Raw genomic sequence first — 9,832 nt, forward strand, 5'->3', positions numbered from 1 at the left:
GCACCCAGGTGTCTAAGCAAAAGTGTTACTGAGTTTTGAAAGTGATTGTTAATAGATCCATGTCTGATAGAATTTCCTGGTTTACATATTCAATTGAAAATAAAAGCACTGTTTGATCAGTTGTATATAGCCTGTTAATTATCTTGAGCAACTGTTGAAGAAGACCTAAGAGACATGCAATATTGATCCTAAAGCTTTAATGAGAGCTTTTAATGCTAATACGTATATATAAGTATATATAGCCATGTTGTGTAATTGAAAATAATCATGCAGGTATGTTTTTTGGCTAGATCTCCATTGAATTATAGCTTGCATCTCACAGGTGAAAGATATGACTTTTAACTAAATGGTATCTAGGGTTGGTGAGAATTCCATCAAGGCTGTTGCTGATCAAATGTAAGCAATGAATTGATAAATCCAGGGGACACAATTTTAACCCTAGGTTACAGTAGCAACAATACACACTAAGAGCCTATACATGTTTAAGATAATATGTATACTCTATTTGGTTCAATATTCTTCTGCTATGCTGTGAATCCACAGAAGCATATTCCTTTCATGTTTCATACCAGATCAATTAAGATACTCTAATAGAACAATCAAATACTCTACACAGACAATCCCTCAAGTGTAACTCATTCACAAACTTTTCCTAGAAGGCCCATAGCATGGTCTGCAAATGTGACTGAATTTTAGAAAATCCCCCATATGGGCGCGTGTGAAATAATTAGTTTAGTGGGTTGCTAATAGAAGCAGAGCACAGCTTTGAAAATATTTCAAGAATTTTCTTGTAATTTAAGGTATTAAGAATGTAGATTTACACTATAAAGTTTATGATTTGATAATTAAATATTTTAGGTGTTAAATGCGTCCATGTGAGTGATTTCCAAAATTCGGTCACAAATGCAGATTTTTCTATTAATCATGACCAGTGGCTGTCGTTTGCTACAAATTACTTTAAGGTCATGACTAACGAATGCTTTACACTGTCATTGATTCCTACAGTGTAACTCATGTTTTTATGCAAATAACCTAGAAAGTATGTCACTGTTTAACTATATAAAACCACTAGTTCTATTTACAATTTAATTATCATATGAAATTAATGTCCACACACCTGTCTTTAAACCTGGTGACTCTCTCTCTTTTAAGAAGCCTTAGATCTTCCCCTGAGATATTACATTGATGTACAAGATGTGGGTAATACCTGATTGAACGACAGGTAGATGGAATGATGTGTATAGGTGGGATGTTGTGCTCCAGTTTGGTAGGTATGCACATGTCATCCTGAGGATCGGAGATGCATGTTACTTGTTACTGTTATGAGTTTTAATCATTTGGTATATCTGTAAACAAAAAAAAATGCTGTGACAAAGTACACCTGGGATGTCGTTCATTTGTATAATTGATAAGAAAGAGGCTAAGACTCTTGGGAAGTAAACAGTTGACATACTGTCAAGATATAATACCGTAATTCGCTTTATTTTCGTGCAAAAAAATTTTTGTGATAAAAACTTTTGTGTAACAATGTTTCAGTATAGTATATATTATTTTTTAATATCATGACTACACATTTAGCTATGTTGTGTGTATGTATATACAACATTTGTCATTGACTTCTTATGATAGGCAAGAGCTGGTATCAGATTTAGCTTCAAATTAAACTTGGTTATATTGTTGATGTGTTAGTTTACAACACTAATGTAAACACTAGTACTGCAGCTACAACCTCAGTGGAAGTGGGGCTATATGTTCCCTTCAGCTTCCAGCTAGCTACAAATACATATATAGCCATGATGCAATTAAACAACCTCCAAACACATGCAGAGGTTCCTTTTTAACTCTGATAAGGAATTATATAGTTCAGTAATGTACATCACTCTATACTTATATCTTGAATCAGTTGGATGTGCTATTGCTAATAATTTAGCACCACCGAATGTAGGATACTGCTCTAAATAGAGCACCACGTGTTGTATGTTTACTGTTAATGATGTCAAATCATTCATACATGGTGCTGCGAGCTACTACAGAACCATAGATAGTATTCACTTTCAAAGACTATAATAATATTATTTAATAACCTGCTGAGAGGTTCCCAGAGGCACCCAGAAAGGTTATGTGTTATATATTCACAGTGTTGATTTTAACTGCCATTTTCTTCTCTGTCAGTAGATCTCACAGCAAAAATAGTGTTCTTATAATAACCCCCGCCTTTATTCAGTATTGGAACAACTATTTTCATAAACTCCTTCTAACAAGACAAAACAAACTTCAAATCTATAAATGACTCTAATGTTATTCACTATTGGGGGCTGTGGTCTGTTTTTATTTGAGCCAAAGTAGAATATTTGGACCATTAGTTCCAACACCTAAACATAGACGGAATAAATACAGTCAGTATTACTTTATGTATGAATTATGCTGTGTCTCATCACTTTGATTTGATTACCGGTATGCTGGGCGTGTCCAGCCATCAGCTGAAGTATGGCAGAATACACCTTCCATCAAGGAAGCCTGCCGAAGTTGGATGTACAGGTGGACCTGAAATCCTATAGTAAAAGAAACATTATGTGGATCAAGCAGTGGCATATCTAAGGGTGGTCCTGGGCTCTTCTACCGAAGAATTCTGGTGCCCTACAAGAGGTATCTGTATGCAAGATCGAAGTACTGTAATAGAACAGTTAACCACTCTAATATAGCAGTCACAGTTTTCAGACAAGCAGTGACTGTCTAGTAGCAAACTAAATAAGACTAAAGAATCATTAGTGATACTATAGTTGGTGGAGTTCTAGTATATTTTCAGACCCATGATTAGGCTGCCTTGTCAGCAGGTACATAGTTATTTTGTGCCCTAAAACGAGAGGATCTATAGATACACCACTGGACTATTATTATTCATGACTTACATTGGTTGTTCACAATCTCACATGAATAGTTCATTTATGTAGGCTATATAAATTAGATATAAAAGATTGTTGATGTGCAGAATTCTCCCAACAGTCCCCTAAATGTAGACTACAATACCAATTGTTCTATTATGTGGTCTCATATAATATGATTCACATGAGTTATAAACATTAACACTTATTTTAATGATGCCGATGTGTTGACAACAAAGACATCATATGATGCAGGTGTGGTTTAAGTAACCATCTTGATCAACATGTAACGTTATAATGGACCATTATTATGTTGAAGGTGATGCTACTCTAATAAAGAGACTACTCAAAGAGACACTCTGACTACACCATCTTGTGTCGTGACTACCACACCCCCAATTCATAGGCTACTCATGCAAGAATGTTATTTATGCTTGGTACGCAGATGGTGCAAGTGCTTGTGGAAAGATCTCTGATTTGTTTTAATCTTAGGTCCACCTTTTGGTTACTTTCCTGAAGCCTCTGGTTATTGTCAATGAAAATTACTTAGAGCATGCTCGATGATTATTTGCTGATACTAATCAACTGCAGATGTGGAAGACCACATCTTGGAGTAGCTATTGGATCTACTACTTATGTTTCTGATAAAATCAGTAATTGGGTTCAGGAACTATAATTATGGCTATTTTGATTTGCTGCCACCCAACTTACACTGCTTTTACACGTGGACTCATCCTCAGACTCATCAGCAAATGATTATCACTGCTTGAAAAAGCAGGACAAATGTACTGGATGTTCTTAATGCTACTGACCTTCAGAGCTTTCATCAGTGAAAATTCCCCTCATTTAAAGGATAGCATGCAGCCTCACCACAAGGGTTTGGCCAGCATAAGACTGTAGAGGACCAACAGCACACTGAGTAACAGATCCAATAATTGATAAAGCTGCCTCATAAAAACCAAACTAATACTTCAGCCCTTATAGATGGTAGTTAGTACTTCAAAGTTTCTTATCAGGAGGAGCAGCTCTCAGACTAGCTATAGCCACAAGATGTAGCAATGCTAACAGTATTCAATGCTACATGTAGCTAGCTAGGTGTTTGTGACTGTTGTAGAACAATCATGCTGAATTCCTCTCTTTGATGTTGATACAGTTAATTAATGATACACTTAAAAACCTGCTGATATTATAAAGTTTCTAAATTTCATTTAAAATTCAGTTTCATGGTAGAGAACTTGCAGGAAACATTACAAATTGCTGCATAATCTGAGAAACCCCCTAAATAATTTGCTGCAACCACATTAGTTCGTATTCATAATGCCATTGGCCGATCATGACATTTAAATCATAGATAAAGTGGTTTTAAAATGTGTTGGGAATCATGATTGGTAAACCTTAAAGAAATCATATATTAATATTCTTACTACTCTCAGTACTCTGTAATCGATTAGCCTTTGTTATAAAGCCAACTAAGCACACAAGCTTGTGTAGTGCTGCAAGTAGTGCTGTTGTAGCTTTCGATTTTTGTAATCAAAATTTCTTCCACATACTTTCTGTGGTATAATTTCTTCATGAATACTTTTCTTCTATAGACTCTCATGTTAAGACCAGTATCCCATGCATACATACACTTCTCTGAAACTTTCCATGCATGCAGTTACATTAAAATGGCTACATTTGCATACTAGTTAACAGCAATTTAATCAGTATAAGAAGTGAAATGTTACATCGTTTTGTTTGCTGGTAAGTAAAATGTTCGGAAAGGTACCTTATGCAAATACGGTCACATATATGTAGACTGTACAAGTATGTGTTAAGTAAGGCGTGGCACTTTATTACATCATTAAGGTGAATGGCGTTTAGTAGTAATGTGAAGTTTAAGATTGAAGCAGTAGTGGTAAAAGTGCTAAAAATCGAAATGCTCAGGAACAGTCAACTACTCTAATGCAACATCCATCTTTAAATCTTTTCTAGGAACAAAGACCAGTTTAGCTATGCTGAAATTGAACACCTCTTTTGACCTCAGTGTGCACCATTGTGTGCCCAGAAACTTCCTGTCGTAGCTACTGTACATGTGAATGCTATCATGAATCATAAGGCATGCCTAATTATTATTATTATTATTATTATCAAAAGGATATAGCTATTCTGAAAATAACTTCTTATTAGGCCACTCCAAGTCATACCTTAGTTTCTGGTCACTCCCAAGCCTACAAATGGATGCGGGCGGGCGGATGATCAGGACTTCAGGACTATAGACCCTATACTGTGACAATATACTGTATATGGTACTATTATTTGCTCAATTTAGCAAATTCATGTTGATTTTGTTTTTAGTCAAACTTAACCAACAACATAAGTAGTTGTGCTTCGGCAAACAATGCACTAGGAAAGTTGTTGATGGATCATGGCTAGCTATACACTGATGTATAGCATTTAAGTATATTTATTTATTTATTTAGAATATACTATAGGAAATGTTTTGCTCATGTAGCTACTTATGCTTTCCAAGTGAAATAAATGTCTCATTAGCTATGTCAGGAAAGTATTACTATGACTTATAGCTAAGTTGTTCAAATGATCATGCTCCAAAATGAAATTTAACTTCTATTTTCACATCAGAAATTCTTCATTCAAATGTGAAGTCTTAGCCCACTAGCTATGTGTTTCCAGCCTTCTATTCAGCAAACCTTGAGAAAAGTAACTGTCAAAGTTTTGAGTCATTGAGTGCTCCAGACTAGTGTTTTTAGTGATCATCTGGGAATGTTTAAACTATAAGGGTTTCTACTTGCCAATCTAATTTTAGTTATGGAAAAGTTTAAGTTTAAGCTCACCGAATGTTGCCGGCTTTCCATACCCCTGCAGTGTTCAGTGATAAAGAATTTGAAGTTACTAGACTAATCATTAGAGGACTACATTTGAATTATATAGTTAAAGCTATGGCCCATCTGCATGCATGGACTAGTAGTTAATGCTACTGAAATTACTTTGGTTACAGAAGCATTAGTAACAGTTATAATCTGAACAGCTATATAATCAAGGACAAAACTAGCTATAGTTAGAAACATTTTATTAGTGTGGCATATATACCTAATATTAGAGTTAAGAGTAGTGTGACTGCTCTATTGGAATCCCTGACTGCTCTATTAGAGTATCTCGATCTTTTGCAGTAAAAAATAAGTGTCTTGCTGGGTCACATGCACTTAAGCACCTGTAATATTAATAATAGTCCTCATAAACTAGGGTTCCAGGTTTACCATGCGGGCGGGTGACCAGAAACTAAGGTTTGACTTGGTGTGGCCTAAATGTATAGTGAATACAGCTAGACTAGTAATTTAATTTGTAGCTACAAACTTGATAGCTACCATGCATGCAAGCTCCCGTCCTCGGTCCCCTGGTCACTGTTTTTACCTACACCTAATTATTAGGCAGGCAGCACAGCTGATTAGTACAGTGGACACCTATACAGGTTTGCGGAAAGTTTGCAACAAACCGTAAAACGCCAACCGAAAAACATGATACAGTATCCTCCCCACGTGACTGTTTACATTGCTTGACTAGATGGGCATGTGACTCCCTTCAGTAGCGATTTGTGTTGTCCGATTCGTTGGTGTTTCAGCATCGTTTTAACGTAGCATTGTAAGGTCAGTGATCATTGTTTAAAACATTGGTTAGGCCATAGGCATGGGTTAACTTGTTCTGTAAATTTCACGAAGGGCCAGACCAGACCGACCGGTACAGCCGGATTGATCAATTGATCTATACTAGTTGAAAATGGAGTAAAAGTACCATTACAAATTCTGAGTACAAGTCTTGTATGCTTCCAATACTACTGCAAGTATCTCGTCAAAACCTGTTTTGTCGAGACCATGCACGCCCCTTACTTTAGTTTGTGCTCCTTTTGCCCTGATTTCTGTACAGTGAAACTCTCTAATCGGACACCTGTGATCCAGAGTATCTGACATTGTTTTATGTACCTAAAAGACTTAGTGTTATATGACATTCTTACTAATCTGACACAATTTTCTTGTCGTCAATTTATACTAACGGAGATTCCACTCAGTGTAGACTCTATATAGTCTATAGCTATATATATGCGGAGTTAAAATTTGAATTATCGTGTTCACCATAAATAGGGGAATCAATTGCTGGCTTTGTGCTTGTATCACTTTTCTTCACTACATGAAAAGGCAATCTCAGTGAAGATCGATTGCATTATAACTTCAATTGGATGTAAACAAACACCCATAACCCGTTTGTTTACTGCAACAAAACATCTTCAAACTCCTCTTGCATAGGCAAATCAAAAATCCTCACTCTCAAAAACTGTATTTTGCCCCCTCCCCACAGTAGAGTGTTCCAATACTACAGTACCTATCCTAACCCATCTTCAGTCAGTATTGAAACAACTATTTCAAAAAAAATTCCCTATAATGAGAAAACAGACCTCAATTCTATAAATGACTGCGATGTTATTGGGACTTGTCTTTTTTTTTTTTTTTTACTTAGGTAAAATTATTGGAATATTACTTTGAACACTAAAGCATTGTCGTAATAATAAATCCCATCCAAAAACAGCTTATAGCTGTAAAAAAAGTGCGCGTCCAAGTAAAGCAGAGTTAACTGTGACAAAAAGTAATGATATCATAATGCGGCCATGTGCAAGGTGTGCAAGTTGTAAAATTAATATTAGCTAATCAGATAATACAATGTTATTGTTAAAGTGTTAATGAGAACTATGTGATGCTGCTAGTTTTTAAGTGTGTGAGCATCTTCATAAATGCCACATAAATTTAATTCTCAATAAAGCAATGTGTATAGATTCTCTGATAGTAATAAATAGTTTGAGTTTGGCCGCCTTTCCTTTGTTCGTAGCATTGCTGTATACAGGAAAGGCGGCCAAACTCAAACTATTTATTACTATCAGAGAATCTATACACATTGCTTTATTGAGAATTAAATTTATGTGGCATTTATGAAGATGCTCACACACTTAAAAACTAGCAGCATCACATAGTTCTCATTAACACTTTAACAATAACATTGTATTATCTGATTAGCTAATATTAATTTTACAACTTGCACACCTTGCACATGGCCGCATTATGATATCATTACTTTTTGTCACAGTTAACTCTGCTTTACTTGGACGCGCACTTTTTTTACAGCTATAAGCTGTTTTTGGATGGGATTTCAATACTTTTTGTTAGAATAAGCAATGCACTGTTGATAACAGTAGGTGAGTTTCCATGGTTTTGACAGAAACCCCAGATTACAGTGACAGAATATTAAAATATAACTGTAATTTTAGTGGCCAGGGCCGCCAACATTGGGGGTAACTGAGGTATTTTGCCCCCTACCACAGCCCGAAAGGGGCCACTTGAATACCTGTTTAAAGAAAGATCGATATACTCTAATAGAGCAGTCAGGATCTAGACCCTTCCTTGCCCCTGGGCCCCTCTTTAACTCTTTTCCCTGGGCCCTCTAATTTCTCTGGACGGCCCTGTTAGTGGCATGCAACTGCAGTCAACTAACACCCATTTTAACTAGTAAACCCTTAACAACACTTTGCCTTTCATCTTGTACTGCATTGAAACGATCAAGATACTCTATTAGAGCAGTCACAAAACAGCTGTAACACAACAATCAATATTTAGCATAGTTACAACTTCTGCTTAGCATCGGATTGCATAGTTCTAGCTACTTACAGACTTTACAATATAAAAATATGGCACTTGTAGAAATGTGACTGTTCTATTAGAGTATCTCGATCTACTTCAAGCATTGACTAATTCAAGTGAAGAAGCTACGCCCCTGCCAAGAGATCTTGTGAAATGAAATGAGAATAGTAAAGAAAAAGCAAGTATGTACAGAGACAATAGAGGGGCGCGTAATTATGTCCTGTTGTAAATAAACGCCTTTAAAATTTATATTACTACTAAATAAACACACCAGAATAGGCTTGCGTGGCTGTTGTCTCCAAGGTTGTCTTATTACTTGTCTTTTCGTGTTGAAGAGATTTAGTTACAATTGGTGAGTTTAACTATACATGTATTTGTGTTGTAAAACTTAATTGTAAAAAGGCGATTAGCACATATCCGCATGATTATGATTATGATTAAATACGGGTAAAGGCACAGCCTGCATACCCGATCAATGCAGTAATTATACAAAAATAACTCTGGAATCAATTAAATGACTTATACAAAAATAAATCTTGAATCAATTAAATGACTATCTAATAATGATTTAAAAGTGTTAATCGAAGAACTATTTACAACATAATTAGGCAATTGTTGGTGATTCTATTGATAAAGTAATTAGATCTACACAATAGTCTTGAGCGTTCCTTAAACAATTTAGCATGATAAACATGTATTTGTCACAGTAGAGTCTCTCACGAAGTCATGATTATTACGAGACATTGGACCAGGGTAAAAAGTTTACTGCTATATTTAGAGGTTGTAGCGTTTGTATATCTTAATAAATAATCCCCCATGATCATTAATCACTAATAGTACAGTGAAAACTGGTCATTATTCAGGCCGTAGGGACAAAATTTTCTGACCTTGCCTTTTAAAGAGGTGGCTGCATTATGCGGCCTTAAAAAAGGTAAGAAGCATGCTGTTCTAACTGGCTATAGAGATGGATTTAGTGTATGACAGCGTATGAGACAGTGAGTGCTGGCAGCAAGAGGGCAGCCAATCTGTTAGAGCACCAAGAGCACTGCTTCAGACATAGGCAGTTGACTGTCAGCCCCAAGTGTAAAAAGTTTCACTATTGGTCCTTATAAGCTCCTGATGAAGAAAGTGATGAAGTCATTATCCATAGGATATATTTTTCAGAGTATCCATTTCAGTTCTACAATATAGTAGCCAAGAACATAACACAGCATTCCAGTAGTTTAGTGGTGACCACAACACTGCCTGAGTTAAACTGTGGTGAGATTT

This window comes from Dysidea avara, chromosome 4 (genome assembly GCF_963678975.1).
Source record: "Dysidea avara chromosome 4, odDysAvar1.4, whole genome shotgun sequence".
Lineage (NCBI taxonomy): Eukaryota > Metazoa > Porifera > Demospongiae > Dictyoceratida > Dysideidae > Dysidea > Dysidea avara.